This window comes from Carcharhinus amblyrhynchos, unplaced genomic scaffold (genome assembly GCF_965287045.1).
Source record: "Carcharhinus amblyrhynchos unplaced genomic scaffold, sCarAmb.v2.hapA scaffold_42, whole genome shotgun sequence".
Classification (NCBI taxonomy): Eukaryota; Metazoa; Chordata; class Chondrichthyes; order Carcharhiniformes; family Carcharhinidae; genus Carcharhinus; species Carcharhinus amblyrhynchos.
Window position 1 is genome coordinate 3,378,650 of NW_027649783.1, and position 26,201 is coordinate 3,404,850.

General features: G+C 44.7%; 7 non-coding genes across 7 annotated transcripts; 2 read left to right on the forward strand and 5 right to left on the reverse strand.

The window, feature by feature from the left end:
- Positions 1-850: 850 nt before the first annotated feature.
- Positions 851-924, reverse strand: trnai-aau (transfer RNA isoleucine (anticodon AAU)). The gene has a single exon. It is a non-coding gene; the product is annotated as a tRNA-Ile (tRNA).
- Positions 925-3,207: 2,283 nt separating this feature from the next.
- trnal-uag (transfer RNA leucine (anticodon UAG)) lies at positions 3,208-3,290 on the reverse strand. Its single transcript has one exon. It is a non-coding gene; the product is annotated as a tRNA-Leu (tRNA).
- Positions 3,291-6,448: 3,158 nt separating this feature from the next.
- Positions 6,449-6,538, reverse strand: trnap-cgg (transfer RNA proline (anticodon CGG)). The gene is given in 2 exon segments: positions 6,449-6,484; positions 6,503-6,538. It is a non-coding gene; the product is annotated as a tRNA-Pro (tRNA).
- Positions 6,539-9,298: 2,760 nt separating this feature from the next.
- Positions 9,299-9,372, forward strand: trnai-aau (transfer RNA isoleucine (anticodon AAU)). Its single transcript has one exon. It is a non-coding gene; the product is annotated as a tRNA-Ile (tRNA).
- Positions 9,373-11,849: 2,477 nt separating this feature from the next.
- trnad-guc (transfer RNA aspartic acid (anticodon GUC)) lies at positions 11,850-11,921 on the reverse strand. The gene has a single exon. It is a non-coding gene; the product is annotated as a tRNA-Asp (tRNA).
- A 6,416-nt stretch (positions 11,922-18,337) lies between these two features.
- Positions 18,338-18,409, forward strand: trnad-guc (transfer RNA aspartic acid (anticodon GUC)). Its single transcript has one exon. It is a non-coding gene; the product is annotated as a tRNA-Asp (tRNA).
- A 6,605-nt stretch (positions 18,410-25,014) lies between these two features.
- Positions 25,015-25,106, reverse strand: trnar-ucg (transfer RNA arginine (anticodon UCG)). The gene is given in 2 exon segments: positions 25,015-25,050; positions 25,070-25,106. It is a non-coding gene; the product is annotated as a tRNA-Arg (tRNA).
- Positions 25,107-26,201: the final 1,095 nt, after the last annotated feature.

A 26,201-nucleotide genomic window follows, 5' to 3' on the forward strand; every position in this document is an offset into this window, starting at 1 on the left:
TACTCCTGCATCCCATTGGTCTTGCCAAAATGGACTACTACATATTTATCCGCGTTGAAGTCCATCTGCCATTTCTCCGCCCAGTCTTGCATCCTATCTATGTCCCGCTGCAACTTCTGACATCCCTCCAGACTATCCACAACACCACCAACCTTCGTATCGTCGGCGAACTTACTGACCCATCCGTCCACTTCCTCATCCATGTCATTTATGAAAATGACAAACAGCAAGGGTCCGAGAACAGTTTTTGGGGGAAAGGGGAAGCCAAATAACAGTTTGTGTACTCCAGGTAAAAGTCACAACTGCTTCATAGTTACCGTTTAGTTGTTCTATCATCACTGTGAACAGGAGTAGCAGAGAACGCTTTCAATCCATCGGTTATAGGCCCAGCACGCTTCTGCTGCACCAGTCTGCTACGGCAAAGGCTCGCCTTGCTCCCAATGAATGCAGTCAGGCAGATTTTCACTCCTGTATGGTTTAATCGGAACATCAGTGTGAGGAGGTATCACTGCATCACACCGAGATTACAATAGACAGAGAAAAACACACAATAGCAGCGTGAGAGACTGCTTGGACACATGGAACGATTTAAGTCATTTGACTGTGTTCGGAATTCCCTGAGAAAATAATGGAAATCTGTGTTTGATGAACTTACAGCATTGGGTTTATTACAGATGTTTTTTCTTTAGCTGCAAGATGATGAAAATACCTGGATCATCTCAACAAATAGTCGAGATATTTGTGGGGAGTCTCGAAATGTTTCCATCTTTGGAGATTATCCACTGTGAAGGGAAAGGCAAAACGGGATGTTGCGACGGGCACAATTGCAAACACCAGTGGAAAAGAACCAAGGCTCCGCTGGGAACTGAACCCAGGATCTCCTACTTATTAGGCAGGCGCTTTAACCAACTGAGCCACAGAGCCTGTCACTGCTGTGGGTGGGCTCAGCGAAACGCTGGAAATACGTTCCAGATCTGGTGATATTTGAGAAAAAGGAGATACTGCCAGAATTGGAACGTACCTGTGAACTATCCGACTAAATATTGAACGGTTTAACGTGAGCTGGGTCCACTTACTGTTTTCAGACACACATTTGGTGTAAAAATAGAGATGTGATTCACACACACAGTTTTCTGCTCTGAAGGCAGCTGCGTCCCTTCTCTCGCACGAAGTGATTTAAAAGAGAAAATACTTTATTCATACGGGATATGTGTGTCACTGGCCCGGGAAGCATTTATTGTCCAAATTAATTCTCTTTGGGTAATTGGCGATGAATTCATTCTGGAGACACTGCAGTCCATGTGGTGTATGTACACAGAGACTGCTGTTAGGGAGGGAGTTCCGGGATTGTGAGCCAGCCATGGGAACGGTGATATGTTTCCAAGTCAGGATGATGTGTGTCTCGGAGTGGAACTTACAGGTGGTCATTGTTCCTCTGCATCTGCTGCCCTTGTGCTGAGAGATTTCTTGGGTTTGGATGGTGCCTCGCGAAGGAGAAAAAAAATCAGCATCAGAATTGGGATTTGAGCCGAGGGCTCTAGAGAAGACTGTGACCGAAACAGAGCACCTTCGACGGGTCAGTAATCCTGACTACTTGACCCAAAGTGTAAAATCTGTGCAGAAATCGAATTGAATTCAATTTTTGTGGCATTTACATTTCAAACTCGATGCGTTTTTTCCCCATTTTTGAACGCCAGCCAGAGGCCTGTATCTGAGTCCCATCCTTCCCCAAGCCGCCGGGGCGGGGGGGGGGGTGGTAAGGAGCTTCTCATTGCTGCATTGCTCTGTTTGCTCAAATCAACAAAGACCCAATTCCCGCCCTTCCTGTTCCTTACAGGAAGGTGTTGAGAGTGTCAGATCTGAGCAATGTGAAGTATCCAATTGGAGAGTTACATCCTGGCCACAGGAATATCTCTCCACAGCTGCTTTCGGAGCTGCTGAATATTTCCAGCATTTCCTCTTTCTGATTTTGTGTCTTCATTACAGGAGTTCATTTACTGACAACCCAAAACTTGTCTCTCGGGCCCAGCTCCAGACACAGCTTTTCTGTGATCTTCAAACGGACAAGTTCACTCTTCACTTTCCTACACACATGCTTTAAAATCGGCTGGTCTCACACTCAGCACTCTGCGGCATCGCCTTCAAACCTCACCCCACCCTTCAGCCGCCCACCAGGGCCTCAGAGGTACAAGTACTTCTTAGGAATTGACAAAGGCAACGGGATTACTGTGTTTGTGAGGGCATTTAAAAGGTTAATCCATACTCACAAAGAGACTGTGAGAATCTCTCTCTCCCTCTATCTCTCTCTTTCTCTCTCTCTCACACACACAGACACACACACACACACACACACACACACACACACCACCACCACCACCACCACCACGGCAAATGGTGAAATGTCTCATCAATAAAAAAAGATATCTGGAATTAAAAGTCTAATGACCATGAATCGAGTGTCTTAAAATAACACAGCTGGTTCACTAATGTCCTTTAAGGAATGATTTTTTCCCTGGTCTGGATCTAAATGTGGCCCCCGACACACAGCAACTTTGGTGACTCTAAGCTGCCCTCTGAGCTGACCTGTCATCCGCTCAGTTCAAGGACAATTTAGGATGGACAATAATTGCGGGCCCAGCCAGCGACACCCACATCTCAGGAATGAATGAAGAAATTAATCGGAGATTTCAAATGAGGGGATATAGAAAGTCAGTTGCATTTCCAAAGATTGTCAGATACAGAATGAGTTTTGAACCGATGTTTTAGTTCCGGAAGTTGACTTGTACAGGCACAGTTTAACTGATAGAATCAGAAAGATCCCAATTCTTATTGAACGGCAGATAATGCAAAACACAGTCTGAATACAGACAGATGCACCCGAGAAAGAATTCCTGTGTGTCGCTGGCCCGGAAAGCATTTGTTGCCCAAAATTAATTATTTTTCGAGATATTTTTTCAGGGAATTCATTCTTGAGCCACTGCAGTCCATGTGGTGTCTGTACTGATACATTGCTTTTCGGGAAGGAGTTCCCGGATTGTCAGCCAGCCGCAGAAACGGTGATATATTTCAGAGACAGGATGGGATGTGTCTCGGAATGGAACTTGCCGGAGGTCGCTGTTCCTGAGCCCCTGCAACCATTGTAATTCCGGGGGAGATATTTCGCGGGTGTGGATGGTGTCTGGAACAGGGAGGGGGAAAAAAAAGCAATGTCAAGAGTGGGATTTGAACCCACGCCTCCAGAGGAGACTTCGATCTAAACGCAGCGCCTTAGACCGCTCGGTCATCCTGACGACCTGAGGCTAGGTATGAATCCGCACAAGTCGATTTGAATTCCATCTTCATTGTCATTACAATAAAAACTCGATGTGCTCTTTCCCCCATTTTTGAACCCAACCTGGAGTCCTGTCTCTCAGTCCCATCCTTCCCCAAGCCGCCGGGGGGTGAGGAGCTTCTCATTGCTGCATTGCTCTGTTTGCTCAAATCAACAAAGACCCAATTCCCGCCCTACCTGTTCCTTACAGGAAGGTGTTGAGAGTTTCAGATCTGAGCAACGTGAAGTATCCAATTGGAGAGTTACATCCTGGCGACAGGAATATCTCTCCACAGCTGCTTTCGGAGCTGCTGAATATTTGCAGGATTTCCTGTTTCTGATTTTGTGTCTTCATTACAGGAGTTCATTTACTGACAACACAAAACTTGTCTCCAGTGCGCAGCGCCAGGCACAGCTTTTCTGTGATCTTCTCACAGACAAGTTCACTCTTCAGTTTCCGACACGCATTCTTTAAAATCGACTGTTTCGCACTCAGCATCCTGAGGCATTGGCTTCAAACATCACCCACCCATTACTGCCCCCCCCCCCCCCCCCACTCCCAGGGTCACAGGGGTACAAGTGTTTATCAATTAGAGTTCAGAGGTGCAAGGGGCTCACTGTGTTTGTGAGGGAATAGAAGGGATTAATCCACAATCACAAACAGACTGAAAATGACTTCATCTCTCTCTGACACACACACTCACATGCATCCTCACACATCCACCACACGGCAGATGCTGAAATTCGGGATCAATAAAAATGTTTGGAATTAATGATCTTGAGTCGATTGTCGGAGAAAAAAGAAACAGCTGATTAACTGTTTTTTTTTGCGGACGGAATTCTTACCCAGTCTGGCCTGGATGTTGTTCCGGATCAACAGCAATGTGTTTGACTCCGAGCTACCCTCAAAGCACGGGTCTCTAGGGACTCTTGTTCGAATCCCAACACAGCAGCTGGTGGGGTTTGAATTCAATACAAAATATGTGGAATGAAGATCCTATTTATGCTTTCATCCATTGTCAATTCCGGGCATAACCATCTGGTTCACCAAAGCCCTTTGTGGAACGAAATCTGACGTCCTTTCCGGTTTGGCCTCCGTGTGACTCCAGAGCAACAGCAATGTGGTTGACTCTCAACTGCACTCGGGCCACTGTGATTGGGCAATAAATGCTGGCCAGCCAGTGACGCCCATAAATCAATATAAAAATTATATAATTGCGTATTAACCTGCATATTTTATTTTTGGAATAATAATCGAATTCAAGTGAACCTGCCGTGACCCCTCTCTTTGGCAGCATTTCTTTTATGTTGCTGTTGCTTCTTTTAGCGATTACCTCCAATACAAGGGTCATGGGTGGAGAGGAGACTCATAATGTTAAAATGGCAGCGCGGGCTCGTTGGGCCGAAGGGCCTGTTTCCCGTGCTGTGTTGTCCTTTGTTCTTTGTTCCTCAGAACCTTCTCTTCTCCAAGTAGATCAGTCGCAGTGTGTCAAACCATTCTCAATAAATAAAATTCTTCATCAGTTGAACTATTCTGGTGAAACATTTCTGCCACCTTCTGAATTCTTTTATAATATTCTTATAAATTGCTTTGTAGAAAATGGAAACAGTATCCACTTGAAACTGAACCCAATTTAAATGCATGTTTAACATAGCTTCTGTTATTTTGTCTTCAGTACCCCATTGATTAAAAAAAAGACGCAGAGCACCGTCTGATTTATTATGATCACTCTCCTCACCGCCCTGTGTACAGTTCTGGTCACCCGATTAGAGAAAGGATATTATTCAACTCGAAAGAGTGCAGAAAAAAATGACTAGAATGCTACCAAGGCTTGATGATTTGAGTTACAAGAAGAGACTGGACAGGCAAGGAATTTTTCTCTGGACTTAGGGGTGATCTTCTTGAGGTCTACAAAATAATAAGGGTCATTGATCAGCGAGACAGTCCATATCTTTTCGAAATTGTAGGGGAGTCTAAAACTGGAGGGCATACGTTTAAGCTGAGAGGGGAGAGATACAAAAGGGTGCAGAGGGGCATTTTTATTTTTTACGGATGGTGATTGTCTGGAACAAGCTGCCAGAGGTAGTAGTAGAAGTGAGTATAACTTTATCTTTTAAAAGCGTTTGGACAGTTACATCAGTAAGATGGCTACCGAGGGATATGGGCCAAACGCGGTCACTTGGGACTAGCTTAGTGGGTAAAAAAGGACAAGTTGGGCTGAAGGGCCTTTTTTCATGCTGGAAACCTGTATGATCATCCCTGTCAACTTGGAAGATATATGTACATATTTGCCTCTTTAGAACTGTACCATGTAGTTTATGTTTTGAACCTGGGTTCTTCCTTCACAACGAATCAATTCACATTTTGATGCATTTACTTTAATCTGCCTTATTAAAAATTTCCGTGCTTTTGGAAGTTTATGTAAACCGCATGAACAGTATTACCTTCATCAACACTCTCGGTTACGATTTCAAAATACCCAAGACAGTTCGAAAAACATTGTTACCTTAATAAATCGGAAGTTGGAAAGTTATTTCCAGTCTCTTCGCAATTACACTGATCATGTCTTTCAGTCTCCTTAGATGCATATCACCCGGTGCTCGCGTCTAATCAAATATGGACAGACTCTTCAAACCTCCTCTTCATTGAGTTAATTACCTCTGGAGTGGAATACCGAACAGTTTCACAAAGATTCACTTCCTGCTCAGTGAAACGCCTGGGACATAGTTAAAATATAATCGATTCAAAACCAAACTGTGACCCCCCTCCCCCTCCCGCCCACCTCCCCCACCGCCCCCGCACCTCCTCCACCACCACCCCCCACCCCCACCCCGCCCACAGCATTGTCAGACCTCAATTTCTTTCTGACCAAAATACAACTGAACACACAATGCAAGAATCCCTGACGCGACAAGCAATGGACAGCCCTGATTGATTCATTGGGATAAGTTTACAGTCTGGTTCCGTGGGTGAACATTCTTGAAAACTTTTGATTTGCAGCATTGAGAAAATTGTCGGGATGTGTTGCTGGATTTCAAACCTGATCTGGAGACATGTAAATCCCGCCATCGAAAACGAAACGTGGTTTTTTTCGAAATAAACAACCAACATTTGGAACCAAAACTGGCAACAAGTGAGGGCTCGTCCGGGATTTGAACCCGGGACCTCTCGCAATTCCATACAGGGCAACCCCCGAAGCGCGAATCATACCACTAGACCAACGAGCCGTCGGTGCGCTAAGTCTTCAGCGAATAAACTTCTATTAACTAGCTATCCTTTCAGGCTGTCATTTGAAAGGAACATTGAAGAAAAACACAGCAGATTCAGGGGGAAATGCGATCCTCTTTGTCTTAGACCCTGAATATTCAACAGGATGTTCAATGTTGGGATTGTAGCTTCTCTCAGCGAAAGAAATTCCCATCACATCAGTTCAAGGATTGTTGTGAAGAACAGATTGAGCAAAGTGTAGAAGACCAATGCGGAAAAGTGTGAGGTGATTCACGTTGGTAAGAGTAACAGGAGTACAGAATATAGGGCTAATGGAAGTGTCGACAAGCAGAGAGATCTCGGTGTACATGTGCATAGATCCCTGAAAGTTGGCACCCAGGTTGACATGGTTGTTAAGAAGGCGTACGGTGTGTTAGCTTTTATTGGTAGAGGGATGAATTTCGGAGCCGTGAGGTCATGTTGCAACTGTACAAAACTCTGGTGCGGCCGCACGAGGAGTATTGCGTACAGTTCTGGTCGCCGCATTATAAGAAGGATGCGGAGGCATTGGAAAGAGTGCAGAGGAGGTTTACCAGGATGTTGCCTGGTATGGTGGGAAGGTCTTATGCGGAAAGGCTGAGGGACTTGAGGTTGTTTTCGTTAGAGAAAAGAAGGTTAAGAGGTGACCTGATTGAGGCGTACAAGATGATCAGAGGATTGGATAGGGTGGACAGTGAGAGCCTTTTCCCTCGGATGGTGATCGCTAACACAAGGGGACATAGCTTTAAATTGAGGGGTGATAATTATAGGACAGATGTCAGAGTAGGTTCTTTACTCAGAGGGTAGTAAGGGCGTGGAATGCCCTGCCTGCAGCAGTTGTGGACTCTTCAACTTTAAGGGCGTTCAAATGGTCAGTTGGATAGGCATATGGATAATATTGGAATAGTTTAGGTTGGAGGGTCATTAGATTCGTTCCACCGGTCGGCACAACATCGAGGGCCGAAGGGCCTGTACTGCGCTGTAATGTTCTATACTCTATGGATGTCCAGCTGGGGAAGACTGCACTCGCCACGTTCCATTCTTACCTTTCTGGTCAGTGGCACAATATCACCCGCAATGGTCACTCTTCTCCCTCCTGTGTTGTTACCTCCCGAATCTTTGGAGGATTTATCCTTGGCTCCCTCCTATTTCTAGACCTTACCTCTCGGTGTCATAATCTGAAGAACAGTGTCAGTTTTCACACGTAAGCTGATAATACCCAGTTCCAGCTCACCATCAGCTCTCAGAACCAATCCCTCTTATTAAATGATTAAATTGCTTATCCAGCAGCTTGTACTAGATAAGCAGATAATTAAACATCTGGAAGGCCAAAGGTCCCACCACAAATTCCATTCCCAGTCAATGACTCCATCACTCTCCCTGGTCACTGTCGAGGCCGAAACAAACCCATATAACCTTGGCACATCATTCCACCTGGAAATGAGATTCTGACCACACATCTGTTCCTGCACCAAGACCACCTGTTTCCAGCTGTGTAACTTCACACATTGTGGATAATACCTGATCTCAACTGTACCTGAAACCCTCATCCATGTTTTTGTTACCTCTGGACTTGCTGACTCAAATACACTCCTCCTGCAGATTTTGTTCCCTGAAGGACATTAGTAAACGGCATGAGGTTTTATAAAAATGGACAATTAATTCAGGGTTTGTCTTGAATTAAAATTTCACCATCTGCCCTTTTGAGTTTTGAACCCAGCTTCTCAGAGTATTACCCAGGATCTCTGGATTACTTGTCCACTGCCACTGCCTCCCCCAAGCATTATCAGGACTGGGATTTGAATCCTCGCCTTTTCCATTACCCTCATGAAAATCTCGATCAAGCTCATTATGGGATTACTGAGGGGCTTTCCTTAATTATTGTGCATCAGCACACGTGGGTGTTATTTTTTTTACCCCTCCGGTTATTATTTGGAGAATATTACATATTGAACAACAAAGAAGAACACAGCACAGGAAACAGGCCCTTCGGCCCAACAATTAAACTGATATGAAACTGATTGGACTCATTCTTACAGCCATTTCTGAAGAGGTGTCTTTACCCTTTGCAATTCTCCACTCATTTGGCACCACCCATATAACGAGCTGGGTTAGAAATTGCCTCCATTGCCACTGCAATTTCCACCCTTATTTCCCTCAGTATCCATCGATCCGTCTCTTCCAGTCACCAGAACACAGCAATTAAGAACAGACATTGCACATGGCACTTTGACTCTGTTCTACCATTCCAATCGATCATGAGACATTTATTTATTTGTCTTCATTGCCAGACAGTGAAAACACAGTCACAGTAAAAAAAAAACAAGAGCAGCAACAACAACATCAGGCAACACACATATAGAAATCACACTATGTTTCTGGTAAGTGTTTTTCTTTAACCCTACAGTGCAGAAAGAGGCCCTTCAGCCCATCGAGTCTGCACGGACCACAATCCTATCTAGGCCCTACCCCCATATCCCTACATTTTTTACACGCTAATTCCTCGAACCTTCGCATCTCAGGACACTAAGGGCAAATTTTAGCACAGCCGATCAACCTAACCCACACGTCTTTGGTCTGTGGGAGGAAACTGGAGCATCCGAAGGAAACCCACGCAGACACGTGGAGAATGTGCAAACTTCTCTAATTGAAGCCAGGTCCCTGGAGCTGTGCAGCAGCAGTGCTGACCATTATGCTACCGTGCTGCCCCGATAACCATCCGTGGAGGTCAGTTTGGATGTGGCCGGTTAGCTCAGTTGGTTAGAGCGTGGTGCTAATAACGCCAAGGTCGCGGGTTCGATCCCCTTACGGGCCAGTTTACCTTTTCCCTCAAACTGAACGATATAGGGCGGCACGGCAGTCGATGCTGAAATTGCCTCGGAATGTCCTGAGACTTTTTTGATTAGGGGCAAATACGTAGGGATATAGGGGTAGGGCTTGGGTGGAATTGTGGTCAGTGCGGACTCGATGGGCCAAATGGCCTTTTTATGCACTGTAGGTTTTCTATGATTCTATGAAGTGTTCGAAAATTCACTACATTTTCAGCATTCACAACAAATTCAAATGTTTGAAATATCAACAATTCTATGCGGGGAAAACAAACTGTGAGTTTTAAGACATGAACCAAATTTCTGCAGTTTATACTGACACCCACCCAAAATACATTATCTATGAATACATCATTTTCCAAGCTTGGGTTGTAAGGCCCTGTATCAGAGAATAGGATAGTGTCGAAGAGGCCCTTTGGCCCATCGAATCTACAGTGATGTATGAAATGCCCTGGCCTGCCCAACTAATCCCACTCGCCAACACTCGGCCCATTGAGCAGAAAGCAGGCTCAGTGCCACAGACTGAAAGGAGGTTTTAGTTCACATGGGCAGCATGGTCGGCGGAGGCTTAGAGGGCTGAAGGGCTGCTCCTATGCTGTAATTTTCTCTCTTCTCTGATATTTAAAGAGTACACATTGATTTACACAGCCAGAGACTGACAATTAGAGGATGAACCCCACAGGCAGTTGCAGAGACTGATAGGTAAAAGTAAACCCAGTCCCCCTCATATAGTGACCGAGAAGGAAAGTTACAACATTAATCCCAAAATGGCAGAGCATCGCAGGGAGGGAATGAACCCCGCAGTCACTCTCAGCTCCCACTAACTGGCAAATACACATTGAGTCCCCAACAGTACCACGGACAGAGTGACTCCATCAGTCACATAGAACACCAGGCAATTACTATTCAATACAATGTGATCAGAAGTGATAGAGAAGGAAAAAGGGAAGTGTGGTGAGAAAGAGATAGAGGAGCAAATCTGTATGCAGATCATGGATAACAGATACAGTATTAATTCCATCCTCTCACAGACAGACGTGGAGTTGCCGACTGGGGGAGGCACATTAAGTAGCAGCAGGACACCAGGTTAAAGTCCAACAGATTTATTTGGTAAGATGAGCTTTTGGAGCGCCGCTCCTTAACCTGATGAGGAAGATGAAAACATAATGAAACAATAGGCTAAAAGTGGCCACGAAAAATACACTGGCCAGCAGGATTAAGGAAAATCCCAGGGCTGATTGTACATACATAACGAGCAAGAGGGCAGCCAGGGAGAGGGTCGGCCCACTCAAGGGCAACGAAGAGAATCTATGCATGGAGCTAGAGAAAATGGGTGAAGTATTAAATGAGAACTTTGCGTCAGTGTTGACTGAAAATGACGTGTATGATGATGAGTCTGGGGAAGGATGTGCAGGTGGTTTGAGTCATGTTGAAATCAAAACGGAGAAGGTATTGGTGCCCTTGAGAAATATTAAGGTCGGTAAGATAGGTCTGATGGGATATACCCCAAATACTGAGAGAGACAAGAGAGGAAATTGTTGGAGCCTGAGAGAAATCATTGCATTCTGACTGGGTACAGAGGAGGTCCCAGATGATTGGAGAATCGCCTATGTTATTCCTTTGTTGAAGAAGGATAACACCAACAATCCAGGTAATTACAGGCCGGTGAGCCTTCCATCAATGGTCGGGGAATTATTGGAGAGAATTCGTCGAGACAGGGTATTTCCCACTTGGAAATGAGTGGACATATTAGTGAGAAACATCATGGTTTTGTAAAGGGGAGCTCTTGTCTCACGAACATGATCGAGTGTTTCAAGGAAGTGACGAAGATGGTTGATGAGAATAGGACAGTGAATGGTGTCTTCATGGACTCTCTTCATAGCTCAAATTCTCTATCCCAGGCAACGATCTGGTCCCTGGTAAATGGACACTGCACCCTCTCCAGTGCAATCATATCCTTACTGTAGTGATTTGACCGGAACTGCACACTGTCCTCCAGCGGTGGCCTCACTAACATTTTTTCCAGCTCGAACTGAACCTTCCTGCTCTTACAATCATGCATTAATATTCCATTCCTCACGCTGCATGAATCTTCACAACTCACAGACTCAAAGGGATTTCCAATATTGGAAAACATTGGGGATGTCCTTTGTATTTTCGGGGATTTGGGAATCAGTGGATCATCCAAAAATAGAACTGAAAAATGTGAAATCACAGCATTTATTGACATTGTGCTAATATCAGGGTAATATTCGAAGTGTTGACGACGTGGAATCGCCAAATCAAAAGTGAACCAAAATGCTGATGAATTGAACGAACGTTGATCTCAGGTTACGAAAAGTGTCGGTACAAATGTAAAGATTTCCTTTTCGAAAGTTTCAATTTTTCACAGTCTTTTATTTTTGCCGTTTTCAAAGTTGCAGAACGACACAAGTACAATTTGACATAATAAATTTGTGATAAGTTCCCCGTCGGGGAATTGAACCCCGGTCTCCCGCGTGACAAGCGGGGATACTAACCACTATACTAACGAGGAACTGCCCCGTGAAGCGACGAAACGCATTGTACACTTGCCACTTACACTTCCAGAGCGATAACTCAGTACTGACGGGATCAGTTATTTTCCGCAATACGGAGAACCATTTAATGCAGCAAACAGCGGCTTTAACTAACTCATTAAGACTTTTGGATTAGCAGGAAAGAGAATGAGATGGATGCATGAAGAAAACACACAAATCAGGTGGAGACAGAAAGGTGTGTTTGCCGTTCATATCAAACCGCATGTTCTTTTTTAATTTTGGAGGAAAGGCGGGGTCTTGAAGTCTGAACATGCTGGACAATCTCAGCTGGTCTCTCTCCACAGATGATGTCAGACACACATCTGGTAGAAAGTATCCGCCTTCAGGATTTGATTGACATACATAGTTTTCTAATCTGAAGTCAGATGTTCCCCGACTCCGACACAGATGATTTTTCAAAATGTTATTTTCACGGGATGTTGCTGTCGCGGACTGGGCCAGCATTCCTTATCTAATATTAATTTGGTGGTAAGTTCTATCTTGAGCCACTGCAGTCCATATGGTGTATGTACACACACTGTGCTGTTAGGGAGGGTGTTCCAGGATTGTGAGACAGCCACAGAAACGGCGATATATTTCCAAGTCAGGATGGTGTGTGTCTCTCGGAGTGGAACTTGCAGGTGGTCCTTGTTTCTCTGCATCTGCTGCCCTTGTGCTTCCAGCTGAAAGATTTCGCGGGTTTGGATGGTGCCTCGATACGGAAAAATCACCGTCAGGATTGGGATTTCAGAGAAATGTGATGCCTGAAAACAGCGTCTTAAACTTTCCGGCCATTCTGATCCACTCACTCAACGAACACCCGCCCTGCGCAAATCGATTTGAATTCCATCTTCATCCTCATTATATTTAAAACGTGTCTCTATCCATTTTTCAACCGCAGCCAGAGTCCTGGACCTGAGTCCCATCCTACAACCCCAGAGCTGGACAAATACAGACAGAATTCCAAACTCAGAGACAGTTCTGACAACGGCCGAGTTTCCCAACCCTTGTGTTCTTGAGAAAAGGCAAAAAGCAAGTGTGTGCAGAGCAGAGTGGCGCAGCAGAAGCGTGCTGGGCCCATAACCCCGAAGATGATGGATTAAAGCCACCCTTTGCTATGATATTCGCATTCACATCCAAGTGGGGCACTTGGCTGCTGCCCCAGGGGTTATCCTGGTTTCGTTGGCAGTAAATTTTCACCCTCTTGTTGATTTGTGTCACCTTGGGCGGCAGGTTTCTCTCAGTTGGTTGGACATCTTATTCAGCTCGGGTTTCATTCCAGTCTTCGGACGGAGATGAAGAGACATTTTTTCACCCAAAGAGCCTGTGGAGTTCATTCGCACAGGAAGTAGTTGATGCCAAAACATTGAATGTATTCATGACGTGACTAGATTTAGCACTTGGGACGAATGGGGTCAAAGGATATGGGGAGAAAGCATAGAACATAGAATTAATAATTAATAGAATTAATAGAATCTTAGCAGGATTAGTCTGCTGATTGGACGATCAGCCATGATCGTGATGGATAGCAGAGAAAGATCGAAGGGCTAAATGGCCTCCTCCCGCTCCTGTCTTCTATGTTTCTATGTAATATCGAGGTTATTTATGAAGGCCGCGTTCTCAGCCTTGCTCCTGGCCTGAGGTGTGAATCCTCGGTTAAATCACCGCCAGTCAGTTCTCCTCTTTGATGACACCGAGATTTATCTGGGACTGTGGAGTTTGCTTTGATTTTATAAGCAATGGACACATCACATCCCTGAAACATCGCTCCGATATAAAACTGTGTAAAGAAATATAAACTGAGCCTGTAAACCGGGAGTTTTCCTAAAATACCATTTAAATCTTAGTTTTGACAATGATCATTTCGGGAACATTATCCAGAAATAAAATCGAGGAACCAACTGCACAAAGGCTCCAGAAGCTTGACGTAATTTAGAACATAGAACATAGAACATAGAACATTACAGCGCAGAACAGGCCCTTCGGCCCACGATGTTGCGCCGACCAGTTACAAAAACAATGACCCACTAGCCTATACCAATCCCTTATCGTCCATAAACCTATCCAGAGATCTCTTAAACGCCCCCAAACTAGACGCATTTACAACTGCAGCAGGCAGGGCATTCCAATCCCTCACCACCCGCTGGGTAAAGAACCTACCCCTGACATCCGTCCTGTAGCTACCCCCCCTTTGAACACGAAACTTTCATAATATGGGAATCAGTCCCGCTATCGTTACCCCACAAGCACATGCCGTGTCACTGCTATACAGACCTGATTTTCCCCATTAAACTGAATCATTTCAGTTCATTCTTTTTGGGGCTGTTTCTGGAGGTGTTACTGAGTCAGGAATGTAGGAACTGGACCGTAGTTTTTTTTTGTAGGTAACAGCAGTTAGAGTTTTCCCATGAAATGTTCTGGTGTCTGGGAGTCAGCGGAGAGAACTGGATTGGATTGAGGATTGGCTGACTGACAGGGAGCAGAGGTTCGGGATAAATGGGGGGAAAATGGATCCTTCTTAGGCTGGCGAACTGTAACAGGCGGGGTGCCACAGGGGCCAGTCCTCGGATCTCAACTCTTTCCAATCTATATCAATGATCTGCAAGCAGGGACAGAGTGTAACACGACAAAATTTGTGAATAATACACAATTTGTGGGAAAGCAGGCGGTGAAGACGATGTAAAAATATTCCAGATGGATCTAGATATACTCGGAGAATTGGATAGCTTTTGGCAGATGGAGTTCAATGTGGATAAATGCGAAAGGCAAATTATTATCCTTCTGGAAAGCAGTTTCAAAATCTGTGTGGACAGAGGGATCTGGCTGTCTCTGTCCAGAATCACAGAAACTCAGAATGCGGGTAAAATGTATAATTTAAAAGGGAATTTGAACGTAAGCATATATTGCAAAAGAACTGGAGTAAGAAAGTAGAGAAATATTGTTTCAATTGTGTTGATGAAGTCACAACTGGAATATTGTGTCCAGTTTTGGTCCCCTTATTTGGGGAAAGATGAGGTGGTATTACATCCAGCACTTTTTCCCTTCCTTCTCTATGTGCGGTATGCTTTGTCTGCAAGAAACCATACCTTTCACTGTATACTATTTCATGTGACAAAAATAAATCAAATCCAATCAAATCCGGCTGTCAGAATGAGATTACCGACGCGACTGGCGAGTTACAACCACAGGTCGACATGGCGAGTGGTGAAAACTGATATCACTGCTTCTGATCTTCACCAGAACAGACAGTGAAATGGAACATTGTTCGGGAACATTCCTGATTTAACAATGTTGTTATGAAGAGATGGTAAATAAGCTGTGGGAGACTTTGAAAAGATGTTTTCGTCACTGCATTTTGTGCAGTTGGCTCGTTGGTCTAGGGGTATGATTCTCGCTTGGGTCACGGTAGGGAAATGTGAGCGGTCCCGGGTTCAAATCCCGGACGAGCCCGGTGTTTATATTTATTTTTCTCCAAAGTAGATTCTGAGAATGATTAAAATCAGGAGCAGATTCGAGTTCCCGAGAAACCATTGCAGAGAATATATTACTGCAGAACATGGTCCATTTACCAGTAACCAGATCGTTGTCTGGGATGGAGAATTTGAGCTGTGAAGAGAGACTCGATTGGATCAGACTGTTCTATTTAGAGCAGTGAAGACTGAGAGGAGACCTGATTGCGGTATATAAGGAATGGACAGGGTGGATCGGAAGCTGCTGCTGCCTTATAGCACGGGCATTCGACCTCTGACCTTCGGGTAAGCGTTCTCCAACGCGGCCTTCACGACACACGACAGCGCAGAGTCGCTGAGCAGAGACTGATAGCCAAGTTCCGCACACATGTGGAAGGGTCTCAACCGGGATCTTGGGTTCATGTCGCCCTATCTGTAACCCCCTGTGACTTGTCTGGGTTTGCAAACCTTCAATTACTGTGCTGTCTGGAGACAATACACATCTCTTTAACCTATGCATAATGCTCTTTCCACTCACATTTTCGGCATCTTTAAGACTTGAATTGCAGGTTAGGTGTAAAGGTTCGCATTGTAATCAGTAATCTGTAAACTGTCTATGCTGTTATATGCTCTGTCTGAGGCCAGACCTCTCCATTCACCTGGCGAAGGGGCAAACCCGAAAAGCTCATCAATGATCTGGATGATAATGTGGTAAATTGGTTCAGTAAATTTGCTGACGATATAAAGATTGGAGGAGTAGTGGACAGTGAGGAAGGTTTTCAAAGCTTACAGAGGGATTTGCTTCAGCTAGAAAAATGGGCAGAAAAATGGCAGATGGAGTTTAATGCAGACAAGTGTGAGGTGTTGCACTTTGGAAGGACAAACCAAGCTAGAACATACAAGGATAATGATAGGACACTGAAGAGTGCAGGAGAACAGAAGGATCTGGGCGTACAGATACAGAATTCCCTAAAAGTGGCGTCACAGGTAGATAGGGTCGTAAAGAATGCTTTTGAAAATTGGCCTTTATAAATCAAAGTATTGAGTATAAGAGTTGGAATGTTATGGTGAGGCTGTATAAGACATTGGTGAGGCCGAATTTAGAGTACTGCATGCAGTTTTGGTCACCTAATTACAGGATGGATATTAATAAGGTTGAAAGAGTGCAGAGAAGGTTTACAAGGATGTTGCCGGGATTTGAGAAACTGAGTTACAGAGAAAGGTTGAATAGGTTAGGACTTTATTCCTTGGATCTTAGAAGAATGGGGGGAGATTTGATAGAGGTGTATAAAATTATGATGGGTATAGATAGAGTGAATGCAAATAGACTTTTTCAACGGAGGCGAGGGGAGGCAAAAAAAAGTGGAGGACATGGGTTAAGGGTGAAGGGGAAAGGTTAAAGGGAATATTTGGGGGGGAGGGCTTCTTCACACAGAGAGTGGTGGGAATGTGGAATGAGCTGCCGGATGAAGTGGTAAATGCGGGTTCATTTTTAACATTGAAGAAAAGCTTGGACAGGTACATGGATGAGAGGGGTGCGGAAGGATATGGTTCAAGTGCAGGTAAGTGGGACTAGGTAGAAAAATGGTTCGGCACAGCCAGGGAAGGCCAAAAGGCCTGTTTCTGTGCTGTAATGTTCTATGGGAATGGGGAATAAATGCTGCAGCTGCGGCGCAAAGAATGACATGTTGGACTTTTCATCGTTATCTGGTGAGATATTCAAAGATTGTGGTCAGGAACTCATTGGAGTCGGCTTTTTAGATAAGGAACTGGTGGATCAATGCTTTCAGAGAAGTGAAACTGCCGCCGCGAAAATCAAACAATCCCCACAGTGCAGAAGAAGGGCATTCGGCCCATCGAGACTACACCAACAGCAATCCGACCCAGGCCGCATCCCCACATACTGAGTTTACCCCCAATAAAGGGGCAGTGAAGATGTATTTCCGACGAGGATGTGATGCAAACCCACACGTGCAGAACGCAATGAAGTAGCAATCCATCGCCTTCACCACTGGGCCACCTCGTCATACAAAAATGCCCTTTCTAATCACCTCTTGAACAAAGAACACATTTCTCCTGTAGGATAATGTTGTGTTTCTACTTTCTCGTTAATTTTGCTTCGTTGTTACCCTTCCATTCTATTTAAATCCCGAGAAAGTAAAGAGGGAGACAATTCCCTGTTTGAGTTTTGAATTCACCAAACATAACACAGATGTAAAAGGAGAGTAAGATCTGTGACCTTGTGGCGCAACAGTAGCGCGTCTGACTCCAAATTAGAAGGTTGTGTGTTGAAATCACTTCAGGCTCAAGGAACAATTATTCATCCGTCCTCGGAATTTGTATCTGGATAAAGTTCATTGTCCCCGAAATGACGAATTTCAAAACGATGACAGATACAGTACTTTATGTATTTGCTCAATCTGCGCCTGTACCTCGGGCAATAAAAAGACAATATAATGAAAGAAATGCATCTCAGCTGTAAAGCACCTTGAAACTTCCAGCCGTTTGGAAAAAAAAAACACATTTCGAGACAAGATAAAAGCAAAATGCCGCCGATGCTGGAATCTGAAACAACAAATCAAAATACTGGAAAAGCTCGGCAGGTCTGACATCATCTGTGGAGAGAGCCCAGCTGAGATGGTCCAGAATGTTCAGATTTCAAAACACCCCGTCTTTCCTCCAAAATTAAAAAGAACATGCGGTTTGATATGAACGGGAAACGCACCTTTCTGTCTCCACCTGATTTGTGTTTTTTTTCTTCATGCATCCATCTCATTCTCTTTCCTGCTAATCCAAAAGTCTTAATTAATGCGTTGAAGCCGCCGTTTGCTGCATTAAATGGTTCTCCGTATTGGGGAAAATAACTGATCTCGTCAGAACTGAGTTGTCGTTCCGGAAGTGTAAATGGCAAGTGTACAATGCGTTTCGTCAATTGGAGGGGCAGTTCCTCGTTAGTATAGTGGTTAGTATCCCCGCCTGTCACGCGGGAGACCGGGGTTCAATTCCCCGACGGGGAGTTCATCGCAATTTTATTATGCCAAATTGTACTTGTGTTGTTCTCTAATTTTGAAAACGGCAAAAATAAAAGGCTGTCAAGAATTGAAACTTTCGAAAATGGAAATCTTTACATTTGTACGGAAACTTTTCGTGACCCGAGATCAACGTTCGTTCAATTCAACAGCATTTTGGCTCACCTTTGACGTGGCGACGCCACGGAGTCAACGCGTTGAATATTACCCTGACATTAGCACAATGTCAATAAATGCTGTGATTTCATATTTTTCAGTTCCATTTTTGGATGATCCACTGATTCCAAACCCCTGAAAATACAAAGGAAACCTCCAATGTTTTCCAATATTGGAAATCCCTTTGAGTCTGTGAGTTGTGAAGATTGATGCAGCGTGAGGAATGGAATATTAATGCATGATTGTAAGAGCAGGAAGGTTCAGTTCGAGCTGGACAACATTTTGGTGAGGCCACCGCTGGAGGACAGTGTGCAGTTCTGGTCAAATCACGACAGTAAGGATTTGATTGCACTGGGGAGGGTGCAGTGTCCATTTACCAGTGACCAGATCGTAGACTGGGATGGAGAATTTGAGCTATGAAGAGAGATTGGATTGGATCAGATTATTTTATTTAGAGCAGTGAAGGCTGAGAGGAGACCTGATTGAGGTGTATAAGAAACGGACAGGGTGGATAGGAAGCTGCTGCTGCCTCACAGCACCAGGGACCCGGGTTTGATTCCCGGTTTGACTCAGTGTCTGTGTGGAGTCTCCATGTTTCCCCGTGTTTGCGTAGATTTTCTCTGGGTGAGCAAAGATCAAAGAAAATTACAGCACAGAAACAGGCCCTTCGGCCTTCCAAGCCTGCATCGATCATGCTACCCGACTTATCTAAACCCTCCTTCCATTCCGGGGACCAGATCCCTCTATTTCCATCTTATTCATGAATTTGTCAATACACCGCGAAGAAGTCACTACCGTATCCATTTCCACTACATCCGTGGCAAAGAGTTCCAGGCACCCACCACTCCTTCCCTCATACATCTCCTTTAAACCTTGTCCCTAACACCTTAAACCTTTGCCTCCGAGAGACTGATTCTTTCACCCAGGGGGAAAAAAAAAGCTTCTGACTGTCCACTCTGTCCATGCCTCTCGTAATCTTGTGGACTTCTAGCAAGTCGCCCCTCAAACTCCTTCGTTCTAGGGAGGACAAACCAAGTTTCTCGAACCTCTCCCCATAGCTAATGCCATCCTTAGCAGGCAACATCCTAGTAAATCTTTTCTGCACCCTCTCCAAAGCCTCCACATTCTTCTGGTAGTTTGGCGGACGGAACTGAACACTAAATTCCAAGTGCAGCCTCAGTAAGGTTCTATAAAGCAGCAACATGACTTGCCAATTTTTAAACTCAATGTCTCAGCCGACGAATGCAAGAATGCCGTGTGCCTCCTTGACTACCTTCTCCACCAGCATTGCCAATTTCAAAGACCTGTGGACCTGTCCACTTTGATCCCTTTGGCTATCAATACTCTTATGGGTTCTGCCATTTACTATATATTTCCTATCTGTATTAGACCTTCCAAAATGAATGAACCCACATTTGTCCGGATTAAATTCCATCGGCCATCTCTCTGCCCAAGTCTCCAACTGATCTATATTCTGCTGTATCGTCTGATGGCCCTCATCACTATCCACAAATCCACCATTGTTTGTGTTGTCCGCAAACTTACTAATCAAATCAGTAACATTTTCCACCAAATAATTTATATATTACAAACAGCAAAGGTCCCAGCACTGAGCCCTGAGGAACACCACTTGCCACAGCCCTCTATTCAGAAACAAATCCTTCCAGTGTGATCCTCTGTCTTCTTTGACTGGGTAAGAAGTCTCACAACACCAGGTAAGAGTCCAATCAATTTATTTGATCGTAAACTCACATGCTTCCGGGGTTTGCCCCTTTGTCGGGTGATGACGCAAGGATATTTTGGCCTTGGGGGGAGTGCAGAGGAGGTTTAGTAGGCTGATGCCGGAGTTGAGGGGGTTGAACTATGAGGAGAGGCTGAATAAACTAGGTTTGTACCCGTTAGAGTTGAGAAGAATGAGGGGAGATCTCATTGAGACATATAAGATGATGAATGGGATGGATAGGATAGAGATGGAGAGGCTCTTCCCGCTCAGAAAGGACAGTAAGACTAAAGGCCACAGCCTCAAGATAAAGCGGGGCGGTTTAGAACGGAGTTGAAGAGGAACTTCTTCACTCAAAGGGTGGTGAATCTCTGGAATTCTCTGCCCGTTGAAGTGGTGGAGGCTGCCTCGCTAAATATATTTAAGACGCGGGTGGATAGGTTTTTGATAGGCAAGGGGATTAAGGCTTATGTGGAGAGGGCGGGAATGTGGAACTGAGACACGACAGGTCAGCCATGATCTTATTGAACGGCGGGGCAGGCTCAAGGGGTGGGTGGCCTACTCCTGCTCCGATTTCGTATGTTCTTATGTTCTTATGAATGGGCAAACCCCGAAAGCTTGTGGGTTTACGATCAAATAAACCGATTGGACATTAACCTGGTGTTGTGAGACTTCTTACTGTGTTTACCCCAAACCAACGCCGGCATCTCGACATCATGACTTCATCAAAACAGACAGTGAAATGGAACATTGTTCAATAAATCTCTCAGTGGTCAAAAAAAATTGCCTAACTTTGGGACACTTTGAAAAGTTCAGGGGATAGATTGCCGTGGGTGGCTCGTTGGTCTAGGGGTATGATTCTCGCTTTGGGCACAGTATTAGAATGCGAGAGATCCCGGGTTTAAATCCCGCACGAGCCCTGCATTTTTTTCTCAAGATAATTCTTTGCAATGAAGGTGGCGACAACGAGTGAAAGACGAAGCAATGTTTACCTCCCGGGAACTCATTGCAGAGAAAATATCTCTGCAGAACTCGGAAAGCAACCATACAGTCTGACAGGACTGGGAATCCCAGTCAGATTTTAATTTTTCCATGTTTTAGTTTAATTCCGGTGTTCCGAGTGAACCGTGAGTATTGGTGCGTTTCAGCAGTCCTGTTGAGGGGAAATTCACAATCAGGTGACAGACATACGAGGAGAGCAAATAAGAGCAAAAGAAGGCCATTCGGCCCCACAAGACTGTCCCGCCATTCACTAAGCTCATGGCTGATCTGCTTGTGTTTCGATTTCCACATTTCCATCTATTCCCGATAAGCTTTGATTCTGTTGCCTAATAGGAATCTATCCACCTCCAGAATAAAAGTGTTCAATATCCTCGCCTCCACCGCCTTCTGAGGCAGAGTTCCAAAGTCACGCAACGCTCCGAGAGAACAGAATTCACCATCCCAAAAGAGGAAGCTCAGTTTTCTTTAAGTGTCCGTTGTTCTGCATTCACTCACAAGAAGAGACATCATTTCCACGCGCAACTTGTGAAGACCATTCAAGATCTGATGTGCTTTGAACAAGGTACCTCCCACTCGGAGTATCTCCGGTGCAGAGATTCCCAGCCAGTCTGTGGAACCTTTCCTCTTCTCAATCTGGTAAATCTCCTCTGCACTGTCCAACTATTCAAGTTATCAAACTGACAATCTCTTCTGGACCGATTACAGCGCATTTACATCCTTCATTAAATATGGATACCGAAACTTCAGACAATATTCGAGATACTTCACTAATGACCTAAACAACTGAAGCATAACATTATTTTCTTACATGGTCAAATGTCTGTAACAAAGCAGACATTCCATTAACCTTTTTTATTACTTGTTGTACCTGCATACTAAATGTTTGTGACTCGAACACAACGAGATCCCTTTGCATCTGGGGAAGTTTGCAGCCCTTCTAGAATTGAGTAATAATCTGGTTTTGCTCTCTTCCTGCCAAAATGAATAAGTTCACATTATATTCCAGTTGCCAGGTTTCTACCCATGCACAAAACCTTTCTATAACTGTCTCCAAGCTCCTTACGTCCTCTCCACAAGTTACTTTGCGACATATATTGTGTCTTCTGTAAATTTTGCTGCCGTGTTTTCAGCTGTGGACTGCGATAGCTGAGCTTCTATAGAGATGACAACTCCCAGACACAAAGTGTCCTCTGATCTTTTCCTGTGCTGTAACTATTCTGTGTGTATGGATGTGAAAACCATTCTGTATCACTTGGTGTGTGATGCAGGAATTGAGTGTGGAATTCATTGTCTATCTGTCAGTCTCTATGGGTGTATATGAGTGAATGATTCATTCTGGATCATTCTGTCTTTTGTTCAGACTGTGATTGCGGATTGATTGTTTGTCTCCCGGTCTCTGAGCCACTTTGTAGATCTGGGACAATTCCATAAATAATTCACCTAAATGAAATTGGGTCTTGTTTTTCTAATTAATAAACAGCTCGACACGATCCCCCACCCAAACTATTTCATATAACATTATCTTTTTGTCTCTGAAATCCATTCACCCTCCAACACTTCCCCAGCTTTCCATTAAATACAGCTGTGCTAATCGTCTCCAATCATAGAATCCGTACCGTGCAGAAGAAGGCCATTCGGCCCATCAAGTCTGTACCGACCACATTCCCACTCAGGCCGTGGTGCTGTAACCCTCATTTACCTTGATGATCCCCCTGACACGAGGGTCAACGTAACATGGCCAATCAACCTAGTCCGCACAAATTTGGGTTCGGGGAAGCAACCCCAGCAGACATGGGGAGAATGTGCAAACTGCACACAGTGATCAGAGGCCGGAATTGAACCTGAGACTCCGGTGCTGTGAGACAGGAATGCTAACCATTGTGCCTCCCTGCCGCCCAAAATTCGTCCCACTTCGGAAATTTCCTGTCTCGTATCCTTCAGTATCTTTGGATGGTCAACTGGAATTTAAATCTAGTGATCGTTTCTTCTTGTGTTCTGCGGTGATATATTCACTGCAGGGAATTCTCGTGAGCTCAAACCTGCTCCCGATTTAATAACCAGTGGCAGGGCGTGTCCGGGATTATGAACCCGGGCCCTCGAGCACGATAATCCTACCCCAAACAACAATCATACCCCGAGACTAACAACCCAACTGCCAAATGCCAACGCTTTAGCCGATTGCAAATGCTGCCAACTCAATGGTAATTTAAGAGTAATTTTTCTAGTGGAATTTATGATTAAATTACCAGGTCTATCTTATCACACCCCAGCGTTAATTCTTCATTTTGACCTATTCCAGCAGCACCCTCACTTGATGTGAATGTCTTCCCTCTGTTGAAGTTCTGGGTTGCGGCCGGTAGATGTCAGCACACTTAGAGTGAAGCTCAGACCAGAGAGGGAGAAACACACAAGAATTGTTCAAATTATATCGGGGATGAGAAATTTTAATAATACTAATGTTGGCCTTTTTTTATGTTGTTTGTTTTGTATCCGTCCTTCGATTCGAGGATGACATCCATTCAGGGCTGTGAGTTTCTGCTATGGGTCTTCATGTGAGTGAACAGGCCCATTCTCAGCCCACAGAGCTTTCTCCTCTGTTACTGTCTTCTCTGCCTCCATTTTGCCTGGTAAAAAGTATGGTGCAGATTGGGGGATATGTTTTGCCCATTTTCAAGCTTCTCCCAGTCATCAGCATGAATGCTGCCTCACTTCAATCTGGAGGATGTCGGGGAAGCATTACTGATGGAATTTCCCTCACACTCTGAGGATGCGCTGATACACTGGTCACATGTACATCATTGCGCTAAAACCACCAACCATCAATGGCATATATAAGTGGGATACAGTCTTCTCTGCCTTTCTCTGGTCCCATTTTATCAAAATGATTCTTTTCAAAATCTTTCACTAATTTAAAGCCCAATATCAGCCCATCCCTCAGCCTTGTTATTACAGGAGAAGAAGGATCCAGTTTCTCAGTCCGTTACCAGGCCATTCTCTTTCTACTCAATGATTCTTTTTATAGCCTGTTGGTGTCGCCTGCAGGACCAGCATTTGTTGCCCTTCCCTAATTGCCCTTCAACTGAGAGGGGCTTCTTTGACCATTTCAGATGCCAGGTAAGAGTCACCCTCTTACTCTGGGTCTGGACTCACATTTAGGCCAGATCAGTTAAGGAGGCCAGGCTTATTTATCTAAAGTGCACCGGTGAACCAGATTATAGTGAATAACAATCGCCGGTAGTTTCAAGGCCGCCATTACTGAGAGGAGCTTTCAATTCCAGATTGATGAAATAGTGAATTTAAATTTCATCAGCTGCCGTGGTGGGATTTACTCCGTGTCCCCAAAGATTAGTGCGGGCCTCTGGATTACCAGCCCAGTGACATCACCTTTCATCCCTGTAATCAGAAACACTTCACTCAGCTCGTTATTAAACCTCTTCCTGAGGAGATTAGATTTTCCTCCACAGAATTTTACTGAACTATTTGCTACAAAGCCTGTTGCTCCATTCAGGAGCATCAATAATTTGTTAAGATCACACGCAAGTGATTGATTTCTGAGGAGGAGAATAAAAGAATGAGATGAGAAGGTTAATAAGCAAAACAACAAGGAAATACATTCTGAGAAAGCGCCCCGCAATGTTTGCAAGAAAATACACAGCTTTTAGCTGAAGAAGGAAATCTCAGTTTGCCAGAAGTTCTACCAGATTTCTGCATAAAACGACCGCGACAGGACTCGAACCTGCAATCTTCTGATAGCATCACCACCACACTTAACGAAGTCAGACGCCTTATCCATTAGGCCACGCGGTCAACAAATGCAATACAGCCACAAATGTTAGCGCCATGTGAATAACTGTCGTGATTATATTTATTTTCAGTTCTATTTTTAGTTACTGCTCTGATTTCCAGGTGCCAAAAAAAATTGAAGTGGAATCCCCAGAGTTTGTCAACAGCAGAAATCTAACGTCCACTTCTAACATTGTTGGGTGCCTGTCTGTGTAGAGTTTGCACGCTCTCCCCGTGTCTGCGTGGGTTTCCTTCGTGTGTTCGGGTTTCCTTCCATCTCCAATGATATGCAAATTAGATGGATTGGTCAGGTTAAATTCACCCTTATTGTTAGGGGGATTAGCAGAGTAATTACGTAGAGTGACAGAACATAGAACATAGAACATAGAACATTACAGCGCAGAACAGGCCCTTCGGCCCACGATGTTGCGCCGACCAGTTACAAAAACAATGACCCACTAGCCTATACCAATCCCTTTTCGTCCATAAACCTATCCAGAGATCTCTTAAACGCCCCCAAACTAGACGCATTTACAACTGCAGCAGGGAGGGATTCACTGTCGGAGAGTCGGTGCAGAATATCTGGGCCGAATGGCCTCCTTCCGCACTGTCGGGATGCTTTGCCTCTTGCACTTCCTGTCTTCAATCTTCAATGCCTGTCCCCAAATCCTTCTGCTAGCAGCTAATGCAGGAACTTCCCCCTGTGAACCTTAGTTCAATATGTTCTACTCTTTTACACCTCTCTTCCAGCGCCACTCAATCCCTTTTGCTGCACAGAGAGAAACTCCGAGTTATCCAGCCATACCTTGGAGCTAAAATCCCTCACCGCTGGATCCAAAACAGTAAATCTCCTTTCCCCCTTCATAAGGACTCTCACACACTTTGTAAAGTCTGGTTCCCGGATCTGGGGGCAATCCTAAAACAGCTACAGTTAATCAGAGCTTCATAAAGATTGAGCAGAACTTCCCAGTTTTTATACTCAGTATCTCCAGTTATGAAGATAAACACCCAATCCGCCTTCCTGACCACTGTGCGCAATTTTGGTCCCCTTATTTTATTGGCCCTGGAGGGAGTACAGAGAAGGTTCACCAGGTTGATACCGGGGATGAGGGGGTTAGC